Raw genomic sequence first — 16,526 nt, forward strand, 5'->3', positions numbered from 1 at the left:
AAGGACTGTTTGGACAAGGCCTGTTCCTCCTTGATGCATATCTGAGGCTTTTCCTCTCGTCTTCAAAGTGGTTCCCTAATTAAACCTTCCTCTAAGAACTGTGGCAAAAACAAAAACAGGTGAAAACTAACGGTTTAATGGCACGTCACGTTGACCTTTTTTGGACTGTTAACAGAGGATATTTTCATATAAAATTTTTCCAGAATTCTCATTAAAGCCCAGACACCACACATTTCCCAAGGAAAGGTTAACATGTCTATTACCCTTCATTTTCGGGTGTCTTGCCCCATTTTCCTTTCTCTTCTCGCAATGCTATTATCTCATGTGAGGATGTCGGCCATTGATCACTGCCTCCCACTTCTTCACTGAAACGTGAAAGCAACTCACACATGATCCTAGACCTCCAGGGGGTAATTTTAACTTAATCTGCTGGCATGCAGACCCCCCCACCTGCCAAGAATGAGGCATATTAATTTCATCATATGAACATTGATTTTAAACTGTTGCTGGGCTGAAGAAATGACTGGTTAAAGAGATCGCCAGACCTTTGACTGGAGGACATTGGCATACTTAGAGACGTTGCTTGTGGAGACAAAGAACTGCTCCCTGGGCCAATTAACCCAAATGGATTTTGGTCACCAGATATTGAAGGTGTAAGGAAGCGTATTCCAGGGACTGCTAAAATGATATAATCCACAAATGCAGGAGTGGCTAAGCCAGTTAGTCACATGACTAACCTGCCGACCAACTTGGTTTTTTGAATTGTGCCACACAGAAAGGAACAGATGGCAGTTTGCAACTGAGGCTGGAACAAGGAAGCCTCTCTCCTGGCTGTCTCTCTCTCGCTTTCTCCCAAGCCACCGGACTCATGGAAGACATGTGAACCTCAAGAGAGAAAAGACCTCGACATCAAAACAAGTTGAAGTGTGAACAGGGCCCCAACAAACAGCAGGACTTATCGGCAACCAAAGACTCCACATTGAACTCAAAGGACAGTAAATAACGAACAGATATTGCCTCAAACTTTTCCCCTTTATTCTTTCTGATTTTTGTGTCTCTATCTGCGTGTGTGTTTATCGCGTATGCATGCTAGCATGGTCGCATCACATATTGGTAGTCGTTAACCGGATTAGAGTTTAAGATTAATAAACTTCTACCTTTCTTGTTTAAATCTAAGGAAACGTGTCTGATTTATTTGCCTTACAATTGGAGCAGTGAACAAGGATTCACTGAGGGGGAGCTAAAAACATGGTGTTTTAAAATTAAGCCCTGTTATGGTTAAACCAGGCAAAGGCTGAGGGGGAACCCCTAGACCCCTTCTCACCTGGATGTAACACTGCTCTTCAGGCTGCTTTTCTACCCTGGGTGTTAATGTTAAAATTGCCTCCTCAATGTCATCAGGCTTTTCCATCCAAGGCCCATCCTGTCTTTACTTGATGCAAATATGACTGTTAGCCAGCGCAGGTCACAGGATCATGGTGAGAATCTTGGCCAGCTTTTCCACCAGGGGCTCTGATGCTGGTTGTAGCTGCCCTGCTGTAGTTCCACCTCAGATCTCCTGATCCCATACCATGGGAAATGATGCATTTGCCCATTAAATCATCCACCCATGGGTGCTCAGATCTATTCAGCACCCAAGGATCGGCACTTCCAGGATCATATCTCATCAACACCTCCCAATGCCGTGACCTCTACCACCTAGAAGGACAATGGCAACAGCACATGGGAATGCCACCATCATCTCTAAGTACCCCTGCAAGTCACGCACAATCCTGACTTGGACTTATCTCGCAGTTCCTTCATCATCGCTGGGGCAATAAGAACATAAGAACATAGGAAATAGGAGCAGGAGAAGGCCATTCTGCCCTTCGAGCCTGTTCCACCATTCAATGAGATCATGGCTGATCTTCTACTTCAACACCATTTTCCTGCACTATCTCCGTAACCCTTGATGTTTTTAATATGTAGAAATCTTTCGATCCCTGCTTTGAACATACTCAATGACTGAGTCTCCACAGCCCTCTGGGGCAGAGAAGTCCAAAGATTCACCACCCTCTGAGTGAAGAAATTCCTCCTCATCTCAGTCCTAAATGGCCTACCCCTTATTCTGAGACTGTGTTCCCTGGTTCTAGACTCCCCAGCCAGGGGAAACATCCTTCCTGCATCTACCATGTCGAGCTCTATCCTGGAACTCCTTACCTAACAGCACTGTAGGAGTACCTTCAACATAAGGACAGTGGTGATTCAAGAAGACGGCTCACCACCACCTTCTTAAGGGCGACTCGGTATGGGCAAGCAATGCCAGCCTTGCCAGCAACACACATGTCCCAAGAATGAATATTGTGCACCTTTTATTAACGCAAGTTTCTGGTGGTGATGCATGCTATCACTATTTGAATATCGTCACACAGTAGTGGACGTTTTCCAATAATGCGCTGTGTTGAAGGTTAGGGAGGGACTGTCGCTTCTTTGAAGTTAGGACTGAAGCATATTGCTGGGCCACAACACGAGGGAGCATCATTTATATCACGGCTGTCCTGGGAGTCATGTGCCAGCATTCCATTCCCCACAATAGAAAGAATTTGCATTTTCCATCACGCCTTTTGCAACCCCAGTACGCCTCTAAGCGCTATATAACCAATTAAGCACTTTTGAAGTATAGTCATTGTTGTAATTTAGAACTCACGGAAGCAAATTTGCACTCAGTAAGTTCCTACAAATGAGCAGACAATCTGTTTTAGTGATGTTGGTTGAGGGATAAATATTGGCCAGGACACCGGGGGAGAAATTCTTCCAAGAATACCATGGGATCTTTTATCTCCACCTGAAAGAGCAGATGGGGCCTTCTTCAGTACTGCTCCGGAGCATCCGCATGGATTTGGTGCTCAGGTCTCTGGAGTCAGGAATTAAACCCCCAAACTTCTGATTCCAGGGCAAGACTGCTATCCACTGAGCCACAGCTGGCAGCAATGCATGCCCACATCGAAATAAGCACAAAGGAAAAGAGAGACCCACAGTTTATGTCACACTTTATTCTGTCTCTCCGAAGATCCCAACATACTCCACAGGCAACAATTTACGGTGAAGTGCGGCTACTGTGATCATGGGAACAAATACAGCAACAATTTTGTGCAGTGCCTCACAAATAGCCATGAGATGAATAGTCAACTGCTGTTGCTTGAGGGAAGGACCTCTTCCAACTCCTTTATCCAGATCGTGGTTGGAATGTGAAACCTGTAGTTAAGTGAATAACATTGAAGGGAAGCTAGATAAATACATGAGGGAGAAAGGAATAGAAGGATATGCAGATAAGATGAGATGAAGCAGGGTGGGAGGAGGCTCGTGTGCAATACAAATACTGGCACAGACCAGTTGATCTGAATGGTCTGTTTCTGCTCTGTAAATTCTTTGTACTTCGCTATAAAAGTGCCTTTAACATCATCTGGATGGGTCCGATGTAGCTTTTGGTTCAGCAGTTGTGGTCTGGATTAGCTAGGAATAGGGTTCGGTTTATTTGGTGTTGGGGTTCAGTTTACCCGGTGATGGGGTCCGGTTTAACTGATGGGGTCTGGTCTAGTTGGTGTTTGGTCTGGTTTAGCTGGTTTAGCTGGGGTTGGGGTTTAGTTTAGTCGGCGATAGGGTTCGGTTTAGCTGGTGGGGACTTTGATTAGTTGGTGTTAGGGTCTGGTTTAGTTGGTGTTGGGATCCGGCTTAGCTAGTGTAGTTCGGTTTAGTTGGTGTTGGGGTTTGGTTTAGTTGGTGCTGGGGTCTGGGTAAGTAGGTGATGTGGTCTGGATTAGGTGGCGTTGGGGTGTAGTTTAGTTGGTGTTGGGGTCTGGTTTAGTTGGTGCTGTGGTCTGGATTAGTTGGTGCTGTGGTCTGGATTAGTTGGCGTTGGGGTCTGGTTTAGTTGGCGTTGGGGTCTGGTTTAGTTGGCGTTGGGGTCTGGTTTAGTTGGTGTTGCGGTCCGGCTTAGCAAGTGCAGTTCGGTTGAGTTGGTGTTGGGGTTTGGTTTAGTTGGTGTTGGAGACTGATTTAGTTGGTGTTGGGGTCCGTTTAGTTGGTGTTGGGGTCTGGATTAGTTGGGTTGGGGTCTAGTTTAGTTGGTGTTGGGATCTGGTTTAGTTGGTGTTGGGTCTGGTTTAGTTGGCGGTGGGATGTGGTTTAGTTGTAGTTGGGCTCTGGTTTAGTTGGTGTTGGGGTCTGGTTTAGTTGGTGTTGGGTCTGGTTTAGTTGATGTTGGGGTCTGGTTTGGTTGGTGTTGCGGTTTGGTTTAGTTGGTGTTGGGGTCTGGATTAGTTGGTGTTGGGTCTGGTTTAGTTGGTGTTGGGTCTGGTTTAGTTGTTGTTGGGGTTTGGTTTAGTTGGTGCTGTGGTCTGGATTAGTTGGCGTTGGGGTTTGGTTTAGTTGGTGTTGGGTCTAGTTTAAGTTGGTGTTGGATCTGGTTTAGTTGGTGTTGGGGTCTGGATTAGTTGGTGTTGGGGTTTGGTTTAGTTGGTGTCGGGTCTAGTTTAAGTTGGTGTTGGGTCTGGTTTAGTTGCTGTTGGGGTCTGGTTTAGTTGGTGTTGGGGTCTGGTTTAGTTGGTGTTGGGGTCTGGTTTAGTTGGTGTTGCAGTTTAGTTTAGTTGGTGTTGGATCTGGTTTAGTTGCTGTTGGGTCTGGTTTAGTTGGTGTTGGGTCTGGTTTAGTTGGTGTTGGGGTCTGGTTTAGTTGGTGTTGCAGTTTAGTTTAGTTGGTGTTGGATCTGGTTTAGTTGCTGTTGGGTCTGGTTTAGTTGGTGTTGGGGTCTGGTTTAGTTGGTGTTGCAGTTTAGTTTAGTTGGTGTTGGATCTGGTTTAGTTGCTGTTGGGTCTGGTTTAGTTGGTGTTGGGTCTGGTTTAGTTGGTGTTGGATCTGGTTTAGTTGGTGTTGGGTCTGGTTTAGTTGGTATTGGGTCTGGTTTAGTTGGTGTTGGGTCTGGTTTAGCTGGTGTTGGATCTTGTTTAGTTGGTGTTGGGTCTGGTTTAGTTGGTGTTGGGTCTGGTTTAGTTGGTATTGGGTCTGGTTTAGTTGGTGTTGGGTCTGGTTTAGCTGGTGTTGGATCTTGTTTAGATGGTGTTGGATCTGGTTTAGTCGGTATTGGGTCTGGTTTAGTTGCTGTTGGGGTCTGGTTTAGTTGGTGTTGGGGTCTGGTTTAGTTGGTGTTGGGGTCTGGTTTAGTTGGTGTTGCAGTTTAGTTTAGTTGGTGTTGGATCTGGTTTAGTTGCTGTTGGGTCTGGTTTAGTTGGTGTTGGGTCTGGTTTAGTTGGTGTTGGGGTCTGGTTTAGTTGGTGTTGCAGTTTAGTTTAGTTGGTGTTGGATCTGGTTTAGTTGCTGTTGGGTCTGGTTTAGTTGGTGTTGGGGTCTGGTTTAGTTGGTGTTGCAGTTTAGTTTAGTTGGTGTTGGATCTGGTTTAGTTGCTGTTGGGTCTGGTTTAGTTGGTGTTGGGTCTGGTTTAGTTGGTGTTGGATCTGGTTTAGTTGGTGTTGGGTCTGGTTTAGTTGGTATTGGGTCTGGTTTAGTTGGTGTTGGGTCTGGTTTAGCTGGTGTTGGATCTTGTTTAGTTGGTGTTGGGTCTGGTTTAGTTGGTGTTGGGTCTGGTTTAGTTGGTATTGGGTCTGGTTTAGTTGGTGTTGGGTCTGGTTTAGCTGGTGTTGGATCTTGTTTAGATGGTGTTGGATCTGGTTTAGTCGGTATTGGGTCTGGTTTAGTTGGTGTTGCGGTCCGGCTTCGCAAGTGTAGTTCGGTTTAGTTGGTGTTGGGGTTTGGTTTAGTTGGTGTTGGGGTCTGGATTAGTTGGCGTTGGGGGTCTAGTTTAGTTGGTGTTGGGGTCTAGTTTAGTTGGTGTTGGGGTCTGGTTTAGTTGGTGTTGGGGTCTGGTTTAGTTGGTGTTGGGTCTGGTTTAGTTGGTGTTGGGGTCTGGTTTAGTTGGCGTTGGGTCTGGTTTAGTTGGTGTTGGATCTGGTTTAGTTGGTGTTGGGTCTGGTTTAGTTGATGTTGGGGTCTGGTTTAGTTGGCGTTGGGGTCTGGTTTAGTTGGTGTTGGGGTCTGGTTTAGTTGGTGTTGGGTCTGGTTTAGTTGGTGTTGGGGTCTGGTTTAGTTGGCGTTGGGTCTGGTTTAGTTGGTGTTGGATCTGGTTTAGTTGGTGTTGGGTCTGGGTTAGTTGGTGTTGGGTCTGGTTTAGTTGGTGTTGGGGTCTGGTTTAGTTGGCGTTGGGTCTGGTTTAGTTGGTGTTGGATCTGGTTTAGTTGGTGTTGGGTCCAGTTTAGTTGGTGTTGGGTCTGGTTTAGCTGGTGTTGGATCTTGTTTAGATGGTGTTGGATCTGGTTTAGTCGGTATTGGGTCTGGTTTAGTTGGTGTTGGGGTCCAGTTTAGTTGGTGTTGGGTCTGGTTTAGTTGGTGTTGGGTCTGGTTTAGCTGGTGTTGGATCTTGTTTAGATGGTGTTGGATCTGGTTTAGTCAGTATTGGGTCTGGTTTAGTTGGTGTTGGGGTCCGGCTTAGCAAGTGTAGTTCGGTTTAGTTGGTGTTGGGGTTTGGTTTAGTTGGTGTTGGAGACTGGTTTAGTTGGTGTTGGGGTCCAGTTTAGTTGGTGTTGGGGTCTGGATTAGTTGGCGTTGGGGGTCTAGTTTAGTTGGTGTTGGGTCTAGTTTATTTGGTGCTGGGGTCTGGTTCAGTTGGTGTTGGGGTCTGGTTTAGTTGGTGTTGGGTCTGGTTTCGTTGGTGTTGGGGTCTGGTTCAGTTGGTGTTGGGGTCTGGTTTAGTTGGTGTTGGGTCTGGTTTAGTTGGTGTTGGATCTGGTTTAGTTGGTGATGGGTCTGGTTTAGTTGGTGTTGGGGGCTGGTTTAGTTGGTGTTGGGTCTGGCTTAGCTAGTGTAGTTCGGTTTAGTTGGTGTTGGGGTTTGGTTTAGTTGATGCTGGGGTCTGGGTTAGTTGGTGTTGGGTCTGGCTTAGCTAGTGTAGTTCGGTTTAGTTGGTGTTGGGGTTTGGTTTAGTTGATGCTGGGGTCTGGGTTAGTTGGTGTTGGGTCTGGCTTAGCTAGTGTAGTTCGGTTTAGTTGGTGTTGGGGTTTGGTTTAGTTGGTGCTGTGGTCTGGATTAGTTGGCGTTGGGGTCTGGTTTAGTTGGTGCTGTGGTCTGGATTAGTTGGCGTTGGGGTCTAGTTTAGTTGGTGTTGGGGTCTGGTTTAGTTGGTGCTGTGGTCTGGATTAGTTGGCGCTGGGGTCTAGTTTAGTTGGTGTTGGGGTCTGGTTTAGTTGGTGTTGGGGTCTGGTTTAGCTAGTCTAGTCCAGTTTCGTTGGTGTTGGAGACTGGTTTAGTTGGTGTTGGATCTGGTTTAGTTGGTGTTGGGGTCTGATTTAGTTGGTGTTTGGGTCTAGTTTAGTTGGTGTTGGGTCCGGCTTAGCTAGTGTAGTTCGGTTCAGTTGGTGTTGGGGTCTGGTTTAATTGGTGTTGGGTCTGGTTTAGTTGGTGTTGGGGTCTGGTTTAGTTGGCGTTGGGTCTGGTTTAGTTGGTGTTGGATCTGCTTTAGTTGGTGTTGGGTCTGGTTTAGTTGGTGTTGGATCTGGTTTAGTTGGTGATGGGTCTGGTTTAGTTGGTGTTGGATCTGGTTTAGTTGGTTTTGGGGTCTGGTTTAGTTGGTGTTGGGGTCTCTTTAGTTGGTGTTGGGTCTGGTTTGGTGGTGTGGAGGTTTGGTTTAGTTGGTGTTGGCGTCTGGTTTAGTTGTTGTTGGGTCTGGTTTAGTTGGTGTTGGGTGTGGTTTAGGTGGTGTTGGGTCTGATTTAGTTGGTGTTGGGGTCCGGCTTAGCAAGTGTAGTTCGGTTTAGTTGGTGTTGGGGTTTGGTTTAGTTGGTGCTGGAGACTGGTTTAGTTGGTGTTGGGGTCCAGTTTAGTTGGTGTTGGGGTCTGGGTTAGTTGGTGCTGGGGTCTGGATTAGTTGGTATTGGGTCTGGTTTAGATGGTGTTGGGTCTGGTTTAGTTGGTGTTGGATCTGATTTAGTTGGCGTTGGGTCTGGTTTAGTCGGCGTTGGATCTGGTTTAGTCGGTGTTGGGTCTGGTTTTGTTGGTGTTGATGTCAGATTTAGTTGGTGTTGGGGTCCAGTTTAGTTGGTGTTGGGGTCTGGGTTAGTTGGTGTTGGGGTCTGGATTAGTTGGCGTTGGGGTCTAGTTTAGTTGGTGCTGGGTCCAGTTTAGTTGGTGTTGGGGTCTGGTTTAGTTGGTGTTGGGTCTGGTATAGTTGGCGGTGGGGTCTGGTTTAGTTGTTGTTGGGGCCTGGTTTAGTTGGTGTTGGGGTCTGGTTTAGTTGGTGCTGGGGTTTGGTTTAGTTGGTGTCGGAGTCTGGTTTAGTTGGTGCTGGGGTCTGCTTTAGTTGGTGTTGGGTCTGGTTGACTTGGTGTTGGTGTCTGATTTAGTTGGTGTTGGGGTCCGGCTTAGCAAGTGTAGTTCGGTTTAGTTGGTGTTGGGGTTTGGTTTAGTTGGTGTTGGAGACTGGTTTAGTTGGTGTTGGGGTCCAGTTTAGTTGGTGTTGGGGTCTGGGTTAGTTGGTGTTGGGTTTTGGTTTAGTTGGTGTTGGGTCTGGTGTTGTTGGTGTTGGCGTCTGGTTTAGTTGGCGATGGGCTCTGGTTTAGTTGGTGTTGGGGTCTGATTTAGTTGGTGTTGGGTCTGGTTTAGTTGGTGTTGTGTCCGGTTTCGTTGGTGTTGGGGTTTGGTTCAGTTGGTGTTAGGTCTGGTTAAGTTGGTGTTGGGGTCTGGTTTAGTTGGGTTGTGGTTTGGTTCAGTTGGTATTGGGGTTTGTTTTAGTTGGCGTTGCATCTAGTTTAGTTGGTGTAGGGGTCTGCTTAAGTTGGTGTTGGGGTCTGGTTTAGTTGGTGTTGGCATCTGGATTTGTTGGTGTTGGGGTCTGGTTTAGTTGGTGTTGGGTCTGGTTTAGTTGATGTTGGGGTCTGGTTTGCTTGGTGTTGCTGTTTGGTTTAGTTGGTGTTGGGGTCTGGATTAGTTGGTGTTGGATCTGGTTTAGTTGGTGTTGGATCTGGTTTAGTTGGTGTTGGGGTTTGGTTTAGTTGGTGTTGGATCCGGTTTAGTTGGTGTTGGGGTTTGGTTTAGTTGGTGTTTGATCTGATTTAGTTGGTGTTGGGGTTTGATTTAGTTGGTTTTGGATCTGGTTTAGTTGGTTTTGGGGTCTGGTTCAGTTGGTGTTGGATCTGGTTTAGTTGGTGTTGGGATTTGGTTTAGTTGGTGTTGGATCTGGTTTAGTTGGTGTTGGGGTCTGGTTTAGTTGGTGTTGTGGTCTGGTTTAGTTGGTGTTGGGGTGTCGTTTTGTTTGTGTTGTGGTTTGGTTTCGTTGGTGTTGGGTCTGGTTTAGTTGGTGTTGGGATTTGGTTTAGTTGGTGTTGGATCTGGTTTAGTTGTTGTTGAGGTCTGGTTTAGTTGGTGTTGGGTCCGGTTTTGTTGGTGGTGGCGTCTGGTTTAGTTGGCATTGGGCTCTGGTTTAGTTGGTGTTGGGGTCTGATTTAGTTGGTGTTGGGTCCGGTTTCGTTGGTGTTGTGGTTTGGTTCAGTTGGTGTTGGGTCTGGTTTAGTTCGTATTGGGGTCTGGTTAAGTTGGTGTTGGGGTCTGGTTTCGTTGGGTTGGGGTTTGGTTCAGTTGGTATTGGGGTTTGGTTTAGTTGGCGTTGCATCTAGTTTAGTTGGTGTTGGGGTCTGGTTAAGTTGGTGTTGGGGTCTGGTTTAATTGGTGTTGGGGTCTGGATTAGTTGGTGTTGGGGTCTGGTTTAGTTGGTGTTGGGTCTCATTTAGTTGGTGCCGTGTCTGGTTTAGTTGTGTCGGGGTCTGGTTTAGTTGGTGTTGGGGTTTGATTTAGTTGGCGCTGGATCTAGTTTAGTTGGTGTTGGATCTGGTTTAGTTGGTGTTGGGGTTTGGTTTAGTTGGTGTTGGATCTGGTTTAGTTGTTTTTGGTGTTTGGTTTAGTTGGTGTTAAGATCTGGTTTAGTTGGTGTTGGGGTTTGGTTAGTTGGTGTTGGATCTGGCTCAGTTGGTGTTGGATCTGCTTTAGTTGGTGTTGGTGTTTGGTTTACTTGGTGCTGGCTCTGGTTTAGTTGGTGTTGGGGTCCAGTTTAGTTGGTGTTGGGGTCTGGGTTAGTTGGTGCTGGGGTCTGGATTAGTTGGTATTGGGTCTGGTTTAGATGGTGTTGGGTCTGGTTTAGTTGGTGTTGGGTCTGATTTAGTTGGCGTTGGGTCTGGTTTAGTCGGCATTGGATCTGGTTTAGTCGGTGTTGGGTCTGGTTTAGTTGGTGTTGGGTCTGGTTTAGTTGGTGTTGGATCTGGTTTAGTTGGCGTTGGGTCTGGTTTAGTCGGCGTTGGATCTGGTTTAGTCGTTGTTGGGTCTGGTTTTGTTGGTGTTGATGTCAGATTTAGTTGGTGTTGGGGTCCAGTTTAGTTGGTGTTGGGGTCTGGGTTAGTTGGTGTTGGGGTCTGGATTAGTTGGCGTTGGGGTCTAGTTTAGTTGGTGTTGGGTCCAGTTTAGTTGGTGTTGGGGTCTGGTTTAGTTGGTGTTGGGTCTGGTATAGTTGGCGGTGGGGTCTGGTTTAGTTGTTGTTGGGGCCTGGTTTAGTTGGTGTTGGGGTCTGGTTTAGTTGGTGCTGGGGTTTGGTTTAGTTGGTGTCGGAGTCTGGTTTAGTTGGTGCTGAGGTCTGCTTTAGTTGGTGTTGGGTCTGGTTGACTTGGTGTTGGTGTCTGATTTAGTTGGTGTTGGGGTCCGGCTTAGCAAGTGTAGTTCGGTTTAGTTGGTGTTGGGGTTTGGTTTAGTTGGTGTTGGAGACTGGTTTAGTTGGTGTTGGGGTCCAGTTTAGTTGGTGTTGGGGTCTGGGTTAGTTGGTGTTGGGTTTTGGTTTAGTTGGTGTTGGGTCTGGTGTTGTTGGTGTTGGCGTCTGGTTTAGTTGGCGATGGGCTCTGGTTTAGTTGGTGTTGGGGTCTGATTTAGTTGGTGTTGGGTCTGGTTTAGTTGGTGTTGTGTCCGGTTTCGTTGGTGTTGGGGTTTGGTTCAGTTGGTGTTAGGTCTGGTTAAGTTGGTGTTGGGGTCTGGTTTAGTTGGGTTGTGGTTTGGTTCAGTTGGTATTGGGGTTTGTTTTAGTTGGCGTTGCATCTAGTTTAGTTGGTGTAGAGGTCTGCTTAAGTTGGTGTTGGGGTCTGGTTTAGTTGGTGTTGGCATCTGGATTTGTTGGTGTTGGGGTCTGGTTTAGTTGGTGTTGGGTCTGGTTTAGTTGATGTTGGGGTCTGGTTTGCTTGGTGTTGCTGTTTGGTTTAGTTGGTGTTGGGGTCTGGATTAGTTGGTGTTGGATCTGGTTTAGTTGGTGTTGGATCTGGTTTAGTTGGTGTTGGGGTTTGGTTTAGTTGGTGTTGGATCCGGTTTAGTTGGTGTTGGGGTTTGGTTTAGTTGGTGTTTGATCTGATTTAGTTGGTGTTGGGGTTTGATTTAGTTGGTTTTGGATCTGGTTTAGTTGGTTTTGGGGTCTGGTTCAGTTGGTGTTGGATCTGGTTTAGTTGGTGTTGGGATTTGGTTTAGTTGGTGTTGGATCTGGTTTAGTTGGTGTTGGGGTCTGGTTTAGTTGGTGTTGTGGTCTGGTTTAGTTGGTGTTGGGGTGTCGTTTTGTTTGTGTTGTGGTTTGGTTTCGTTGGTGTTGGGTCTGGTTTAGTTGGTGTTGGGATTTGGTTTAGTTGGTGTTGGATCTGGTTTAGTTGTTGTTGAGGTCTGGTTTAGTTGGTGTTGGGTCCGGTTTTGTTGGTGGTGGCGTCTGGTTTAGTTGGCATTGGGCTCTGGTTTAGTTGGTGTTGGGGTCTGATTTAGTTGGTGTTGGGTCCGGTTTCGTTGGTGTTGTGGTTTGGTTCAGTTGGTGTTGGGTCTGGTTTAGTTCGTTTTGGGGTCTGGTTAAGTTGGTGTTGGGGTCTGGTTTCGTTGGGTTGGGGTTTGGTTCAGTTGGTATTGGGGTTTGGTTTAGTTGGCGTTGCATCTAGTTTAGTTGGTGTTGGGGTCTGGTTAAGTTGGTGTTGGGGTCTGGTTTAATTGGTGTTGGGGTCTGGATTAGTTGGTGTTGGGGTCTGGTTTAGTTGGTGTTGGGTCTCATTTAGTTGGTGCCGTGTCTGGTTTAGTTGTGTCGGGGTCTGGTTTAGTTGGTGTTGGGGTTTGATTTAGTTGGCGCTGGATCTAGTTTAGTTGGTGTTGGATCTGGTTTAGTTGGTGTTGGGGTTTGGTTTAGTTGGTGTTGGATCTGGTTTAGTTGTTTTTGGTGTTTGGTTTAGTTGGTGTTAAGATCTGGTTTAGTTGGTGTTGGGGTTTGGTTAGTTGGTGTTGGATCTGGCTCAGTTGGTGTTGGATCTGCTTTAGTTGGTGTTGGTGTTTGGTTTAGTTGGTGTTGGATCTGGTTTAGTTGGTTTTGTGGTTTGGTTTAGTTGGTGTTGGATCTGGTTTAGTTGGTGTTGGGTTCTGTTTTAGTTGGTGTTGGGGTCTGGATTACTTGGTGTTGGGGTCTGGTTTAGTTGGTGTTGGGGTCTGGTTTAGTTGGTGTTCGGGTCTGGATTAGTTGGTGCTGTGTCTCGTTTAGTTGGTGTTGGATCTGGTTTAGTTGGTGTTGGGGTTGTGTTTAGTTGGTGTTAGATCTGGTTTAGTTGGTGTTGCGGTCGGGTTTAGTTGGTGTTGGGGTTTGGTTTAGTTGGTGTTGGATCTAGTTTAGTTGGTGTTGGGGTCTGGTTTAGTTGGTGTTGTGTCTGGTTAATTTGGTGTTGGGTTTTGGTTTAGTTGGTGTTGGGGTCTGGTTTAGTTGGTGTTGGGGTCTGGGTTAATTGGTGTTGGGGTCTGGTTTAGTTGTTGTTGGGTCTGGTTTAGTTGGTGTTGGGGTTTGGTTTAGTTGGTGTTGGGTCTGGTTTAGTTGACGTTGGGTCTTGTTTAGTTGTTGTTGGGGTCTGGTTTAGTTGATGTTGGTGTCTGGTGTAGTTGGCTTTGTGGTCTGGTTTAGTTGGCGTTGGGTCTTGTTTAGTTGGTGTTGGAGTTTGGTTCAGTTGATGTTGGGGTCTGGTGTAGTTGGCTTTGTGGTCTGGTTTAGTTGGCGTTGGGTCTTGTTTAGTTGGTGTTGGATCTGGTTTAGTTGGTGTTGGGGTTTGGTTTAGTTGGTGTTGGATCTGGTTTAGTTGTTTTTGGTGTTTGGTTTAGTTGGTGTTAAGATCTGGTTTAGTTGGTGTTGGGGTTTGGTTAGTTGGTGTTGGATCTGGCTCAGTTGGTGTTGGATCTGGTTTAGTTGGTTTTGTGTTTTGGTTTAGTTGGTGTTGGATATGTTTTAGTTGGTGTTGGGGTCTGGATTACTTGGTGTTGGGGTCTGGTTTAGTTGGTGTTGGGGTCTGGATTAGTTGGTGCTGTGTCTCGTTTAGTTGGTGTTGGATCTGGTTTAGTTGGTGTTGGGGTCTGGTTTAGTTGGTGTTGGGGTTTGGTTTAGTTGCCGTTGAGTCTGGCTTAGTTGGTGTTGGGGTCGGGTTTAGTTGGCGTTGGGTCTGGTTTAGTTGGTGTTGGGTCTGGTTTAGTTGGTGTTGGGGTTTGGTTCAGTTGGTGTTGGGTCTGGTTTAGTTGGTGTTGGGGTCTGGTTAAGTAGGTGTTGGCGTCTGGTTTAGTTGGGTTGGGGTTTGGTTCAGTTGGTGTTGGGGTTTGGTTTAGTTGGCCTTGGGGTCTGGATTAGTTGGTGTTGGGGTCTGGTTTAGTTGGTGTCGTGTCTCATTTAGTTGGTGCCGTGTCTGGTTTAGTTGTGTTGGGGTCTGGTTTAGTTGGTGTTGGGGTCTGGTTTAGTTGGTATTGGGGTTTGGCTTAGTTGGTGTTGGATCTGGTTTAGTTGGTGTTGGGGTTTAGTTTAGTTGGTATTGGGGTCTGGTTTAGTTGGTGTTGGGATCTGGGTTAGTTGGCGTTGGGTCTGGTTTAGTTGGTGTTGGGGTTTGGTTTAGTTGGTGTTGGCGTCTGGTTTATTTGGTGTTGGGTTTTGGTTCAGTTGGTGTTGGGGTTTCGTTTAGTTGGCGTTGGGTCTGTTTTAGTTGGTGTTGGGGTTTGGTGTTGTTGATGTTGGGGATTTGTTTAGTTGATGTTGGGGTCTGGTTTAGTTGGTGTTGGGGTCTGGTTTAGTTGACGTTGGGTCTGGTTTAGTTGTTCTTGGGGTCTGGTTTAGTTGATGTTGGTGTCTGGTGTAGTTGGTTTTGAGGTCTGGTTTAGTTGGCGTTGGGTCTTGTTTAGTTGGTGTTGGTGTTTGGTTCAATTGATGTTGGGGACTGGTTTAGTTGGTGTTGGTTTTTGGTTTAGTTGGCGTTGGGTTGGTTTAGTTGGTGTTAGGATCTGGTTTAGTTGGTGTTGGGGTTTGGTTAGTTGGTGTTGGATCTGGCTAAGTTGGTGTTGGATCTGGTTTAGTTGGTTTTGTGGTTTGGTTTAGTTGGTGTTGGATCTGTTTTAGTTGGTGTTGGGGTCTGGTTTAGTTGGTGTTGGGGTCTGGATTACTTGGTGTTGGGGTCTGGTTTAGTTGGTGTTGGGGTCTGGATTAGTTGGTGCTGTGTCTCGTTTAGTTGGTGTTGGATCTGGTTTAGTTGCTGTTGAGTCTGGTTTAGTTGGTTTTGGGGTTTGCTTTAGTTAGTGTTGGATCTGGTTTAGTTGGTGTTGGGGTCTGGTTTAGTTGGTGTTGTGTCTGGTTAATTTGGTGTTGGGTTTTGGTTTAGTTGGTGTTGGGGTCTGGTTTAGTTGGTGTTGGGGTCTGGGTTAATTGGTGTTGGGTCTGGTTTAGTTGACGTTTGGTCTTGTTTAGTTGTTGTTGGGGTCTGGTTTAGTTGATGTTGGTGTCTGGTGTAGTTGGTGTTGGGTCTGGTTTAGTTGACGTTGGGTCTTGTTTAGTTGTTGTTGGGGTCTGGTTTAGTTGATGTTGGTGTCTGGTGTAGTTGGCTTTCGGGTCTGGTTTAGTTGGTGTTGGATCTGGTTTAGTTGATGTTGGGGTCTGATTTCGTTGGTGTTGGGGTCTGGTTTAGTTGGTGTTGGGTCTGGTTTAGTTTGTGTTGGGGTTTGGTTTAGTTGGTGTTGGGGTCTGTTTAGTTGGTGTTGGGGTCTGGTTTAGTTGGTGTTGGTTTTTGGTTTAGTTGGCGTTGGGTCTGGTTTAGTTGGTGTTAGGATCTGGTTTAGTTGGTGTTGGGGTTTGGTTAGTTGGTGTTGGATCTGGCTCAGTTGGTGTTGGATCTACTTTAGTTGGTGTTGGGGTTTGGTTTAGTTGGTGTTGGATCTGGTTTAGTTGGTTATGTGTTTTGGTTTAGTTGGTGTTGGATATGTTTTAGTTGGTGTTGGGGTCTGGTTTAGTTGGTGTTGGGTTCTGGATTACTTGGTGTTGGGGTCTGGTTTTGTTGGTGTTGGGGTCTGGATTAGTTGATGCTGTGTCTCGTTTAGTTGGTGATGGATCTGGTTTAGTTGGTGTTGGTGTCTGGTTTAGTTGGTGTTGGGGTTTGGTTTAGTTGCTGTTGAGTCTGGTTTAGTTGGTGTTGGGGTCGGGTTTAGTTGGCGTTGGGTCTGGTTTAGTTGGTGTTGGGTCTGGTTTAGTTGGTGTTGGGGTTTGGTTCAGTTGGTGTTGTGTCTGGTTTAGTTGGTGTTGGGGTCTGGTTAAGTAGGTGTTGGCGTCTGGTTTAGTTGGGTTGGGGTTTGGTTCAGTTGGTGTTGGGGTTTGGTTTAGTTGGCCTTGGGGTCTGGATTAGTTGGTGTTGGGGTCTGGTTTAGTTGGTGTCGTGTCTCATTTAGTTGGTGCCGTGTCTGGTTTAGTTGTGTTGGGGTCGGGTTTAGTTGGTGTTGGATCTGGTTTAGTTGGTGTTGGGGTCGGGTTTAGTTGGTGTTGGGGTTTGGTTTAGTTGGTGTTGGGGTCTGGGTTAATTGGTGTTGGGGTCTGGTTTAGTTGTTGTTGGGTCTGGTTTAGTTGGTGTTGGGGTTTGGTTTAGTTGGTGTTGGGTCTGGATTAGTTGGTGTTGGGATTTGGTTTATTTGGTGTTGGGGTTTGGTTTAGTTGGTGTTGGGGTCTGGTTTAGTTGGTGTTGGGTTCTGGATTAGTTGGCATTGGGGGTCTAGTTTAGTTGCTGTTGGGTCTAGTTTAGTTGGTGTTGGGGTCTGGTTTAGTTGGCATTGGGGGTCTAGTTTAGTTGCTGTTGGGTCTAGTTTAGTTGGTGTTGGGGTCTGGTTTAGCTGGTGTTGGGGTCTGGTTTAGTTGGCGTCGGGTCTGGTTTAGTTGGTGTTGGATTTGGTTTAGTTGGTGTTGGGCCTGGTTTCCTTGGTGTTGGATCTGGTTTAGTTGGTGTTGGATCTGGTTTAGTTGGTGTTGGGGTCTGATCTGGTTGGTGTTTGGTCTGGTTTAGTTGGTGTTGGATCTGGTTTAGTTGGTGTTGGGGTTTAGTTTTTTTGGTGTTGGGGTCTGGTTTAGTTGGTGTTGGGGTTTGGTTAGTTGGTGTTGGATCTGGCTCAGTTGGTTTTGT

Source organism: Heterodontus francisci, chromosome 40 (genome assembly GCF_036365525.1).
Source record: "Heterodontus francisci isolate sHetFra1 chromosome 40, sHetFra1.hap1, whole genome shotgun sequence".
Taxonomy (NCBI): domain Eukaryota; kingdom Metazoa; phylum Chordata; class Chondrichthyes; order Heterodontiformes; family Heterodontidae; genus Heterodontus; species Heterodontus francisci.